Source organism: Pseudophryne corroboree, chromosome 3 (genome assembly GCF_028390025.1).
Source record: "Pseudophryne corroboree isolate aPseCor3 chromosome 3, aPseCor3.hap2, whole genome shotgun sequence".
Lineage (NCBI taxonomy): Eukaryota > Metazoa > Chordata > Amphibia > Anura > Myobatrachidae > Pseudophryne > Pseudophryne corroboree.
In genome coordinates this window covers 174,972,654-174,986,692 of record NC_086446.1, presented here as the reverse complement: position 1 = coordinate 174,986,692, position 14,039 = coordinate 174,972,654, and the positions used below count along the sequence as shown (strand labels likewise).

Below are 14,039 nucleotides of genomic sequence, written 5' to 3'. Positions count from 1 at the left end.
GGTCACAATCTTACTGCACCTGATATTCCCAAGAGGTCACCCTACTAGGTACTGATCAGGCTTATCAGCGCTTAGCTTCCAAGGTCGGATGAGATTGGGCGTTGCTGCTGAAATATGGCAGTAATAAACACTAGGACACAAATGAGAGAGTGTAATGAGTAGTGAGCAACAAGGTACTTCTGCTGTCCAGTTTCTAGCGCAGATTCTCTGTTGCTGTGAGCATTGCAGAGAGTGGTCTCGCATCTGGATGAGAGGGTACTAAAAATAGAAGTGAGATATGCTCAGAATAGGGAGGAAACCCTGCCTTCTGCTGTCCACTGTCTTATATAGATATATAGCGGACAGTGGATGAGAGAGGTGGGTTAGGCTTACCTATTGAAAAAAAGGGTGGTGGGAAAATTAGAAGAAGGAGAAGAAATGGTAATGTGGTGAGATCACAAATTAACAAAAAATGAATTATGAAATAAAACAATCATGAAATCAACGATTAATTGGAAAAAGGAAAGTAAACACAGGCTGCATGGTAAAGGCTTACCAAAATGGGTATAAGACCCTGTTTATGCAGAAAGGATTCTGCAAAAAAGTATTACATTTAAAAGGAAATAATTTAATAATTTTAATGTTTACTTTCCTTTTTCCAATTAATCGTTGATTTCATGATTGTTTTATTTCATAATTAATTTTTTGTTAATTTGTGATCTCACCACATTACCATTTCTTCTCCTTCTTCTAATTTTCCCACCACCCTTTTTCTCAATAGGTAAGCCTAACCCACCTCTCTCATCCACTGTCCGCTATATATCTATATAAGACAGTGGACAGCAGAAGGCAGGGTTTCCTCCCTATTCTGAGCATATCTCACTTCTATTTTTAGTACCCTCTCATCCAGATGCGAGACCACTCTCTGCAATGCTCACAGCAACAGAGAATCTGCGCTAGAAACTGGACAGCAGAAGTACCTTGTTGCTCACTACTCATTACACTCTCTCATTTGTGTCCTAGTGTTTATTACTGCCATATTTCAGCAGCAACGCCCAATCTCATCCGACCTTGGAAGCTAAGCGCTGATAAGCCTGATCAGTACCTAGTAGGGTGACCTCTTGGGAATATCAGGTGCAGTAAGATTGTGACCTCTGATCACAAACAGCAGAAGTGTTAGAGCAACTTCTGAAACTTACCTATTCCTTATCCAACTTTCCCGCAAACCTTCTATTTATCTACAATTGGCTTTGCCTTTAGGCTTATTTATCAATGCTCTTTTGTATCTTTAATAATCATACTTTTATCTTAAATGCTTTGTTATCTACAAGGATCTAGCCTTTTAGCAAACAGAATCTCTACCAGGTGATTACCCTCAGTCATTTGCCATTTCAATTATGAACCTTTGTGCCTCTCATCTATTCTCATGAGGTTTTAGACTAGGTGCTTACCTACAATTATCACTGCGGTGATTATATGTACATATCATTTACCTCTACTCCAATTTTGAATTTTGATTAACTCAGGCACCTTAATAATATTAATTTTTTGTAATTTTTTATGTTTTTCAGTATATTTTTCACCACAGGTGCCCATAATTTTGTATCAGGCTTATCCTGATTTCTGTCAATATATATGTTTACTTTGTGTTCTTGAACAATTTTTTTGTATCAAACTCCTCATTACTTTTATTCGTTATTAATTAAATGTTAAGTTTTAATAAACTTATTTCAAATTTCTAAGCGTGCCCCAACACAGAGTCTTTCTTTTTTCTTCTCTTTGCTTAACCATTACTGACTCTGGGAGCACCACCAACTCAAATAATTATTTAGATGTCTTCATTAAGAATCTTTAAATTTAAACTTAGTATCGTTGGTCATTCCCTGAACAGTTTTCTACAATCTGTGTATTAATCTATGTTCATCATTACCACATTTTTCCTGTGCGGAACCAAACCAAATTTCTGTTAACTCAGCACACTGAATGAGCCGAAATTCACCTTGTAGCACACTGAATGAGCCGCAATTCACATTGTAGCACACTGAATGAGCCGAAATTGTGACAGCAGGGACAGCCAGAGTGACGACAGGGAGAGAGACAGTGACGACAGGGAGAGAGACAGTGACGACAGGGAGAGAGACAGTGACGGCAGGGAGAGAGACAGTGACGGCGGGGAGAGAGACAGTGATGGCAGGGAGAGAGACAGGGAGAGACAGTGATGACAGGGAGAGAGACAGGGAGAGAGAGAGTGACGACAGGGAGAGAGAGAGAGAGAGAGAGAGAGAGTGACGATAGGGATAGAGACAGTGATGACAGGGAGAGAGAGGGATGACAGGGAGAGAGACAGGGACGACAGGGAGAGAGACAGGGACAACAGGGAGAGAGAGACAGGGACGACAGGCAGAGAGAGACAGGGACGACAGAGAGAGAGAGAGAGAGTGATGACAGGGAGAGAGAGAGACGACAGGGAGAGAGACAGGGAGAGAGAGTGACGACAGGGAGAGAGAGAGAGTGACGACAGGGAGAGAGAGAGAGTGACGACAGGGGGAGAGAGAGTGACGACAGGGAGAGTGACGACAGTGACGACAGGGAGAGTGACGACAGGGAGAGTGACGACAGGGAGAGTGGTGAAAACAGGGGAACATTACCTCATTTGTTGCTGGCAGCAGTGAGCGGTGGGCTGGTGGCGACGTCGGGCGGCTGGTGGCGTGCGGCTGGTGAGCGGCGGGCGGCTGTGAGCTACTACAGTGCTCTACACAGCCGCTGGCCGCCGCGCAAGGACAGGGAGCACCATGTGCAGCAGGATGGCCACTTCCCTCACCTCCTGCTGCACTTTCATGGGCTCATTTCCGGGTCAGTGGAAGAAGTGGCGGTATACCATACTGCCGTATACCGCCCCACTTCGACCACTGTGTGTGTGTGTGTGTATATATATATATATATATATATACACACACACACACACATATATATATATATATACACATATATACACACACACACACACACACACACACACACACACAAAGGAATCCACAGCACTCGCCATTCCTAGGTTGGGGTGCGGTAGGCTGTGACCACCTGACTCAAATATACATATACAGAAAACCCTGCACTCTCCTTAGCAGTTTCATTCACCTTAATGCTTTAATATACAACTAGATCAACAATGGGGTTTTGGTTCATGAATTGTACAATGCATTGAAGCTTGCAGCCCACTTCACGGGACAGCATTTCACTGCAAGTCCTACTCTATCACATAAACTTTCACATAGATTTTTTTGAGACCTGGCAACTGCTATCTCTTAGGAGAAAATGTGCTTACCTGGTTTAAAGCTTACCTGCCACACTTGTGGCTTTTAAAAGGTAAGACAGCCACCAACACAACTACAGAAGTGTGCTTACCTGGTTTAAAGCTCACCTGCCAACTGACTTCTGGCTTTTAAAATGAGACAGTCACCAACACACCTAAACAACAGCTGACCCAGGTTTAAAGTAGAGATGTGCGGTGGGCACTTTTCGTGTTTTGTGTTTTGGTTTTGGATCTGGATCCACGCTCGTGTTTTGGATCTGGATTGGTTTTGCCAAAACCACCCTTTCGGGTTTTGGATCTGGATGACTTTTGAAAAAAACATAAAAACAGCTAATATCACAGAATTTGGGGGGTAATTTTGATCCTACTGTATTATTACAAACACAAAAGAGGTGTTTTTCACACCCCGACTCCCGGCGCAATTAGACCAATTATGTTCAATTGAACTTCAGCTGCACACATTAAAAAGGATTAGCTAAATCCTCAAAAAGTTTTAGAAAAAGGGGGGGGGGGGAAGAAACAATGGTGCGCTTGAATTAAAATATGTATTGTTTATAATAATAGTAGTAGGTGTCCGCTTCTACTCACTGCTGAAATCAGTAAACAAAGAGTCTGCTTTAATCTAAATACAAGTTTTTTACTCCAATTAATTGACACACATACATATATAAATAAACTTAAAATCTGTATGTTCCACACACTCTAATAGAGGACAGATAGTATCCGCTGGCACTGTAAGGGATTGGCAGCAACAGTGTAATTGTATTCTTAATAACAACAATGTATTTATGTGACACTAAACAGACTCATCCAATCTGTTACATCCAATTGTGTCACATCAATATGTATCAAGGCTGTAACAACTGCCAACAAACTGTATCACAAGTCTCTGGTATGGCTCCAAAATGCCGCTTGCAGTGTGACCGCTGGAGATAGCACACTCTCAGGTCCTGGCAAGCGGACAGCGGGAGCTCCGGTCAGCGTCTCAGATGGGAACGCTGAAAACAGCACGTGTGGATACTTCCGTCAGTATGTGGTCAGACAGACAGGGAGATGACGTCAACGCGTTTCGTCCCGTCACAGCTCGGGACTTCCTCAAGACTAGAGCCATACCAATCTACTTGCCCGCCAGGACTGAAATTAACAACTATTTACCGGCGGTAGGCGCTACCTTTGGAAGCTGTACAGAACCTGTATCTCTCTGGGTGCGTGCATCTTAACACTGGATATTCCCGCAGGTTCGGGTAAGAATACAGCAGCACTCCTCTGCACTGGGACGCCAGTAGCAGGAGGATCTGAGAGACTTGTGATACAGTTTGTTGGCAGTTGTTACAGCCTTGATACATATTGATGTGACACAATTGGATGTAACAGATTGGATGAGTCTGTTTAGTGTCACATAAATACATTGTTGTTATTAAGAATACAATTACACTGTTGCTGCCAATCCCTTACAGTGCCAGCGGATACTATCTGTCCTCTATTAGAGTGTGTGGAACATACAGATTTTAAGTTTATTTATATATGTATGTGTGTCAATTAATTGGAGTAAAAAACTTGTATTTAGATTAAAGCAGACTCTTTGTTTACTGATTTCAGAAGTGAGTAGAAGCGGACACCTACTACTATTATTATAAACAATACATATTTTAATTCAAGCGCACCATTGTTTCTTCCCCCCCCTACTGTATTATTAACCTCAATAACATTCACTTCCACTCATTTCCAGTCTACTCTGAACACCTCACAATATTGTTTTTGGGCCTAAAGGTTGCACCAAGATCGCTGGATGACTAAGCTAAGCATACAAACACCTGGCCCATCTAGGAGTGGCACTGCAGTGTCAGACAAGATGGCACTTTTAAAAACTAGGCCCCAAAGAGCACATAATGCAAAGAAGAAAAATAGGTGCAATGAGGTTGCTGGATGACTAAGCTAAGCGACCCAAGTGTGTGGCACAAACACCTGGCCCATCTAGGAGTGGCACTGCAGTGTCAGACAAGATGGCACTTTTAAAAACTAGGCCCCAAAGAGCACATAATGCAAAGAAGAAAAATAGGTGCAATGAGGTTGCTGGATGACTAAGCTAAGCGACCCAAGTGTGTGGCACAAACACCTGGCACATCTACGAGTGGCACTGCAGTGTCAGACAGGATGGCACTTTTCAAAACTAGGCCCCAAAGAGCACATAATGCAAAGAATAAAAAGAGGTGCAAGCTATAATTGTCCTTGGGCCCTCTCACCCACCCTTATGTTGTATAAACAAGACATGTACACTTTAACAAACCAATCATTTCAGCGACACAACTGTTGCTGAAATTATTGGTTTGTTTGGGCCCCCACCAAAAAAGAAGCAATTAATCTCTCCTTGCACAAACTGGCTCTACAGTGGCAAGATGTCGTCCTCATCTTCAGATCCCCCCCCCCCTTCAGTGTTTACATCCTCATCCTCACAGAGAAATAATATTCACACAATCAAAACCACATCATTTAGGTGTCAGTGGACTGCTTACGCTATTACCCAAAGTTTATGAACTTGACAATGACTTATGATGAATGCGCTGCAGGTGACGTATAAGGGAGCATGTTCCAAATGATGGTTTATGTCCTTACCCCTACTTATTATGGATTGACAAAGGCAACAGATGGCTTGACGCCTGTTATCCGGATTTGTGAAGAAATAATTCCACACCAAAGAGGTGGCTTTTTTGGAATTTTGCCCAGGGATGACAATGGGCTTATTCATCCCACGGACAACAACTATCTCCCTCGGTACCTGATTTAAACAAACCACATCACCATCAGAATCCTCCTCGTCAACTTCCTCCTCAGCGCTAGCAACACCCATATCCTCATCCTGATGTACTTCAACAGTGACATCTTCAATTTGAATATCAGAAACTGGACTGTGGGTGCTCATTCCAGCACTTGCAGGGGGCGTGCAAATGGTGGAAGGAGTCACCTCTTCCCGTCCAGTGTTGGGAAGTTCAGACATCGCAATCGCAGACATACTTAGACCCTTCTTGGGGATTTGTGATACCATCTTAGAACGCACAGTTCTTTGCTGTGCTATTGCCAGCTTAACTAATTTCATTTTTCTAGCGGGAGGATTAGGGCTTCCATCGTCATGTGAAGCTGAACCACTAGTCATAAACATAGGCCAGGGCCTTAGCCATTCCTTGCCACTCCATGTCGTAAATGGCATATTGGCAAGTTTACGTTTCTCCTCAGATGATTTAAATGTATGTTTTTGGGGTTATTTTACGGATATGGCTTTTTGGATTTTACATGCCCTCCACTTTGACATTGGGCATCAGCCATGGCAGACAACGTTGATGGCATTTCATCATCTGTCATGACTAGTGTCAGCCGCTTCAGCACTAGGAGGAAGTGGTTCTTGATCTTTCCCTGTTTATCCTCCAAATTTCTGTTCTCCATTATTTTTCTGGAGTTATATAACACTATGCAGCACAGGAGAGCTTACCCCTACACCACAAAGGGCAAAGCCTGTAAAAATTATTTGGATAATAACCTTTTTATTTGGAGGTATTATAATAATATGCAGCAAGGGAGAGTAAACCCCTAAACCACACACACACGGAAAAGCCTGTAAAAATTATTTGGATAATAACCCTTTTATTTGGCGTTATAATAATATGCAGCACAGGAAAGCATACCCCTACACCACATAGGGTAAAGCCTGTAAAACTTATTTGGATAATAATAATAATAATAATTATAACCCTTTTATTTGGAGTTATTATAATAATATACAGCACAGGAGGGTGTACCCCTAAACCACACACACACGGAAAAGCCTGCAAAAATTATTTGGATAATAACCCTTTTATTTGGAGTTATTATAATAATATGCAGCACAGGAGAGGGTACCCCTACAACACACACGGGAAACCCTGTAAAAATTATTTGGATTAAATATTAATAACCCCTTTATTTGGAGTAAATATACAGTACAGGACAGCACCACTGGATTTATACAGCAGTACCGCTGGACTTACACTACCACTGGACTTACACAGCAGTACCCCTGGACTTATATGGCAGTACTGCTGGACTGGACTTATACAGCAGCACCACTGGACTTATGGCAGCACAGGACACCACCACTGGATTTATGGCAGCACAGGACACCACCACTGGACTGATGCCGCATAAGACAGCACCACTGGACTGGACTTATACAGCAGCACCACTGGACTTATGGCAGCACAGGACACCACCACTGGAGTAACTGGACTGATGCAGCTCAGTGTCCTGATAGCAGAGATAGTGGCTCAGTCCCCTAAGGGCGTACACTACTCCCCCCCTTTAGTCCCTCGAAGCAGGGAGGTTGTTGCCAGCAGCCTCCCTGTGCCTAAACTCTAAAAAAGCAAACAAAAAACCCCCTAAAAGAACTCCTGGAGCTCCCCTAGCTGTGTCCGGCTCGTCCGGGCACAGTTTCTAAACAGAGACTGGTAGGAGGGGCATAGAGGGAGGAGCCAGCCCACACACTCAAACTCTTAAAGTGCCAGTGGCTCCTAGTGGACCCGTCTTTAGAGATGAGCGCCGGAAATTTTTCGGGTTTTGTGTTTTGGTTTTGGGTTCGGTTCCGCGGCCGTGTTTTGGGTTCGACCGCGTTTTGGCAAAACCTCACCGAATTTTTTTTGTCGGATTCGGGTGTGTTTTGGATTCGGGTGTTTTTTTCAAAAAACCCTAAAAAACAGCTTAAATCATAGAATTTGGGGGTCATTTTGATCCCAAAGTATTATTAACCTCAAAAACCATAATTTCCACTCATTTTCAGTCTATTCTGAATACCTCACACCTCACAATATTATTTTTAGTCCTAAAATTTGCACCGAGGTCGCTGTGTGAGTAAGATAAGCGACCCTAGTGGCCGACACAAACACCGGGCCCATCTAGGAGTGGCACTGCAGTGTCACGCAGGATGTCCCTTCCAAAAAACCCTCCCCAAACAGCACATGATGCAAAGAAAAAAAGAGGCGCAATGAGGTAGCTGTGTGAGTAAGATAAGCGACCCTAGTGGCCGACACAAACACCGGGCCCATCTAGGAGTGGCACTGCAGTGTCACGCAGGATGTCCCTTCCAAAAAACCCTCCCCAAACAGCACATGACGCAAAGAAAAAAAGAGGCGCAATGAGGTAGCTGACTGTGTGAGTAAGATAAGCGACCCTAGTGGCCGACACAAACACCGGGCCCATCTAGGAGTGGCACTGCAGTGTCACGCAGGATGTCCCTTCCAAAAAACCCTCCCCAAACAGCACATGACGCAAAGAAAAAAAGAGGCGCAATGAGGTAGCTGACTGTGTGAGTAAGATAAGCGACCCTAGTGGCCGACACAAACACCGGGCCCATCTAGGAGTGGCACTGCAGTGTCACGCAGGATGGCCCTTCCAAAAAACCCTCCCCAAACAGCACATGACGCAAAGAAAAAGAAAAGAAAAAAGAGGTGCAAGATGGAATTGTCCTTGGGCCCTCTCACCCACCCTTATGTTGTATAAACAAAACAGGACATGCACACTTTAACCAACCCATCATTTCAGTGACAGGGTCTGCCACACGACTGTGACTGATATGACGGGTTGGTTTGGACCCCCCCCAAAAAAGAAGCAATTAATCTCTCCTTGCACAAACTGGCTCTACAGAGGCAAGATGTCCACCTCATCATCATCCTCCGATATATCACCGTGTACATCCCCCTCCTCACAGATTATCAATTCGTCCCCACTGGAATCCACCATCTCAGCTCCCTGTGTACTTTGTGGAGGCAATTGCTGCTGGTCAATGTCTCCGCGGAGGAATTGATTATAATTCATTTTAATGAACATCATCTTCTCCACATTTTCTGGATGTAACCTCGTACGCCGATTGCTGACAAGGTGAGCGGCGGCACTAAACACTCTTTCGGAGTACACACTTGTGGGAGGGCAACTTAGGTAGAATAAAGCCAGTTTGTGCAAGGGCCTCCAAATTGCCTCTTTTTCCTGCCAGTATAAGTACGGACTGTGTGACGTGCCTACTTGGATGCGGTCACTCATATAATCCTCCACCATTCTTTCAATGTTGAGAGAATCATATGCAGTGACAGTAGACGACATGTCCGTAATCGTTGTCAGGTCCTTCAGTCCGGACCAGATGTCAGCATCAGCAGTCGCTCCAGACTGCCCTGCATCACCGCCAGCGGGTGGGCTCGGAATTCTGAGCCTTTTCCTCGCACCCCCAGTTGCGGGAGAATGTGAAGGAGGAGATGTTGACAGGTCGCGTTCCGCTTGACTTGACAATTTTCTCACCAGCAGGTCTTTCAACCCCAGCAGACTTGTGTCTGCCGGAAAGAGAGATCCAAGGTAGGCTTTAAATCTAGGATCGAGCATGGTGGCCAAAATGTAGTGCTCTGATTTCAACAGATTGACCACCCGTGAATCCTTGTTAAGCGAATTAAGGGCTCCATCCACAAGTCCCACATGCCTAGCGGAATCGCTCCGTGTTAGCTCCTCCTTCAATGTCTCCAGCTTCTTCTGCAAAAGCCTGATGAGGGGAATGACCTGACTCAGGCTGGCAGTGTCTGAACTGACTTCACGTGTGGCAAGTTCAAAGGGCATCAGAACCTTGCACAACGTTGAAATCATTCTCCACTGCGCTTGAGACAGGTGCATTCCACCTCCTATATCGTGCTCAATTGTATAGGCTTGAATGGCCTTTTGCTGCTCCTCCAACCTCTGAAGCATATAGAGGGTTGAATTCCACCTCGTTACCACTTCTTGCTTCAGATGATGGCAGGGCAGGTTCAGTAGTTTTTGGTGGTGCTCCAGTCTTCTGTACGTGGTGCCTGTACGCCGAAAGTGTCCCGCAATTCTTCTGGCCACCGACAGCATCTCTTGCACGCCCCTGTCGTTTTTTAAAAAATTCTGCACCACCAAATTCAAGGTATGTGCAAAACATGGGACGTGCTGGAATTTGCCCATATTTAATGCACACACAATATTGCTGGCGTTGTCCGATGCCACAAATCCACAGGAGAGTCCAATTGGGGTAAGCCATTCCGCGATGATCTTCCTCAGTTGCCGTAAGAGGTTTTCAGCTGTGTGCGTATTCTGGAAACCGGTGATACAAAGCGTAGCCTGCCTAGGAAAGAGTTGGCGTTTGCGAGATGCTGCTACTGGTGCCGCCGCTGCTGTTCTTGCGGCGGGAGTCCATACATCTACCCAGTGGGCTGTCACAGTCATATAGTCCTGACCCTGCTCCACTTGTCCACATGTCCGTGGTTAAGTGGACATTGGGTACAACTGCATATTTTAGGACACTGGTGAGTCTTTTTCTGACGTCCGTGTACATTCTCGGTATCGCCTGCCTAGAGAAGTGGAACCTAGATGGTATTTGGTAACGGGGGCACACTGCCTCAATAAATTGTCTAGTTCCCTGTGAACTAACGGCGGATACCGGACGCACGTCTAACACCAACATAGTTGTCAAGGCCTCAGTTATCCGCTTTGCAGCAGGATGACTGCTGTGATATTTCATCTTCCTCGCAAAGGACTGTTGAACAGTCAATTGCTTACTGGAAGTAGTACAAGTGGGCTTACGACTTCCCCTCTGGGATGACCATCGACTCCCAGCAGCAACAACAGCAGCGCCAGCAGCAGTAGGCGTTACACGCAAGGATGCATCGGAGGAATCCCAGGCAGGAGAGGAATCATCAGAATTGCCAGTGACATGGCCTGCAGGACTATTGGCATTCCTGGGGAAGGAGGAAATTGACACTGAGGGAGTTGGTGGGGTGGTTTGCGTGAGCTTGGTTACAAGAGGAAGGGATTTACTGGTCAGTGGACTGCTTCCGCTGTCGGCCAAAGTTTTTGAACTTGTCACTGACTTATTATGAATGCGCTGCAGGTGACGTATAAGGGAGGATGTTCCGAGGTGGTTAACGTCCTTACCCCTACTTATTACAGCTTGACAAAGGGAACACACGGCTTGATAAATGTTGTCCGCATTTCTGGTGAAATACTTCCACACCGAAGAGCTGATTTTTTTGGTATTTTCACCAGGCATGTCAACGGCCATATTCCTCCCACGGACAACAGGTGTCTCCCCGGGTGCCTGACTTAAACAAACCACCTCACCATCAGAATCCTCCTGGTCAATTTCCTCCCCAGCGCCAGCAACACCCATATCCTCCTCATCCTGGTGTACTTCAACACTGACATCTTCAATCTGACTATCAGGAACTGGACTGCGGGTGCTCCTTCCAGCACTTGCAGGGGGCGTGCAAATGGTGGAAGGCGCATGCTCTTCACGTCCAGTGTTGGGAAGGTCAGGCATCGCAACCGACACAATTGGACTCTCCTTGTGGATTTGGGATTTCGAAGAACGCACAGTTCTTTGCTGTGCTTTTTCCAGCTTGAGTCTTTTCATTTTTCTAGCGAGAGGCTGAGTGCTTCCATCCTCATGTGAAGCTGAACCACTAGCCATGAACATAGGCCAGGGCCTCAGCCGTTCCTTGCCACTCCGTGTGGTAAATGGCATATTGGCAAGTTTACGCTTCTCCTCCGACAATTTTATTTTAGGTTTTGGAGTCCTTTTTTTACTGATATTTGGTGTTTTGGATTTGACATGCTCTGTACTATGACATTGGGCATCGGCCTTGGCAGACGACGTTGCTGGCATTTCATCGTCTCGGCCATGACTAGTGGCAGCAGCTTCAGCACGAGGTGGAAGTGGATCTTGATCTTTCCCTAATTTTGGAACCTCAACATTTTTGTTCTCCATATTTTAATAGGCACAACTAAAAGGCACCTCAGGTAAACAATGGAGATGGATGGATACTAGTATACAATTATGGATGGACTGCCGAGTGCCGACACAGAGGTAGCTACAGCCGTGGACTACTGTACTGTACTGTGTCTGCTGCTAATATAGACTGGATGATAATGAGATGTAGTATGTATAAAGAAGAAAGAAAAAAAAACCACGGGTAGGTGGTATACAATTATGGATGGACTGCCGAGTGCCGACACAGAGGTAGCTACAGCCGTGGACTACCGTATTGTACTGTGTCTGCTGCTAATATAGACTGGTTGATAATGAGATGTAGTATGTATGTATAAAGAAGAAAGAAAAAAAAACCACGGGTAGGTGGTATACAATTATGGACGGACTGCCGAGTGCTGACACAGAGGTAGCTACAGCCGTGGACTACCGTACTGTACTGTGTCTGCTGCTAATATAGACTGGATGATAATGAGATGTAGTATGTATAAAGAAGAAAGAAAAAAAAACCACGGGTAGGTGGTATACAATTATGGATGGACTGCCGAGTGCCGACACAGAGGTAGCTACAGCCGTGGACTACCGTACTGTACTGTGTCTGCTGCTAATATAGACTGGATGATAATGAGATGTAGTATGTATGTATAAAGAAGAAAGAAAAAAAAACCACGGGTAGGTGGTATACAATTATGGACGGACTGCCGAGTGCCGACACAGAGGTAGCTACAGCCGTGGACTACCGTACTGTACTGTGTCTGCTGCTAATATAGACTGGTTGATAATGAGATGTAGTATGTATAAAGAAGAAAGGAAAAAAAACCACGGGTAGGTGGTATACAATTATGGATGGACTGCCGAGTGCCGACACAGAGGTAGCTACAGCCGTGGACTACCGTACTGTACTGTGTCTGCTGCTAATATAGACTGGATGATAATGAGATGTAGTATGTATGTATAAAGAAGAAAGAAAAAAAAACCACGGGTAGGTGGTATACAATTATGGACGGACTGCCGAGTGCCGACACAGAGGTAGCTACAGCCGTGGACTACCGTACTGTACTGTGTCTGCTGCTAATATAGACTGGTTGATAATGAGATGTAGTATGTATAAAGAAGAAAGAAAAAAAAAACACGGGTAGGTGGTATACAATTATGGATGGACTTCCGAGTGCCGACACAGAGGTAGCTACAGCCGTGGACTACCGTACTGTACTGTGTCTGCTGCTAATATAGACTGGATGATAATGAGATGTAGTATGTATAAAGAAGAAAAAAAAAACCACGGGTAGGTGGTATACAATTATGGATGGACTGCCGAGTGCCGACACAGAGGTAGCTACAGCCGTGGACTACCGTACTGTACTGTGTCTGCTGCTAATATAGACTGGATGATAATGAGATGTAGTATGTATAAAGAAGAAAGAAAAAAAAAACCACGGGTAGGTGGTATACAATTATGGATGGACTGCCGAGTGCCGACACAGAGGTAGCTACAGCCGTGGACTACCGTACTGTACTGTGTCTGCTGCTAATATAGACTGGATGATAATGAGATGTAGTATGTATAAAGAAGAAAGAAAGAAAAACCACGGGTAGGTGGTATACAATTATGGATGGACTGCCGAGTGCCGACACAGAGGTAGCTACAGCCGTGGACTACCGTACTGCACTGTGTCTGCTGCTAATATAGACTGGATGATAATGAGATGTAGTATGTATAAAGAAGAAAAAAAAAAACCACGGGTAGGTGGTATACAATTATGGATGGACTGCCGAGTGCCGACACAGAGGTAGCTACAGCCGTGGACTACCGTACTGTACTGTCTGCTGCTAATATAGACTGGATGATAATGAGATGTAGTATGTATAAAGAAGAAAGAAAAAAAAACCACGGGTAGGTGGTATACAATTATGGACGGACTGCCGAGTGCCGACACAGAGGTAGCTACAGCCGTGGACTAC

General features: G+C 44.9%; 1 long non-coding RNA gene and 2 pseudogenes across 1 annotated transcript in view; 1 reads left to right on the top strand and 2 right to left on the bottom strand.

Annotated features, from left to right (window-relative positions):
* Positions 1 to 14,039, bottom strand: part of LOC135057567 (uncharacterized) — a 190,144-nt gene that overhangs the window by 40,282 nt on the left and 135,823 nt on the right. The gene's annotated exons all lie outside the window — the stretch shown is intronic.
* LOC134891136 (5S ribosomal RNA) lies at positions 8 to 126 on the bottom strand (annotated as a pseudogene).
* On the top strand, positions 1,007 to 1,125 carry LOC134891135 (5S ribosomal RNA; annotated as a pseudogene).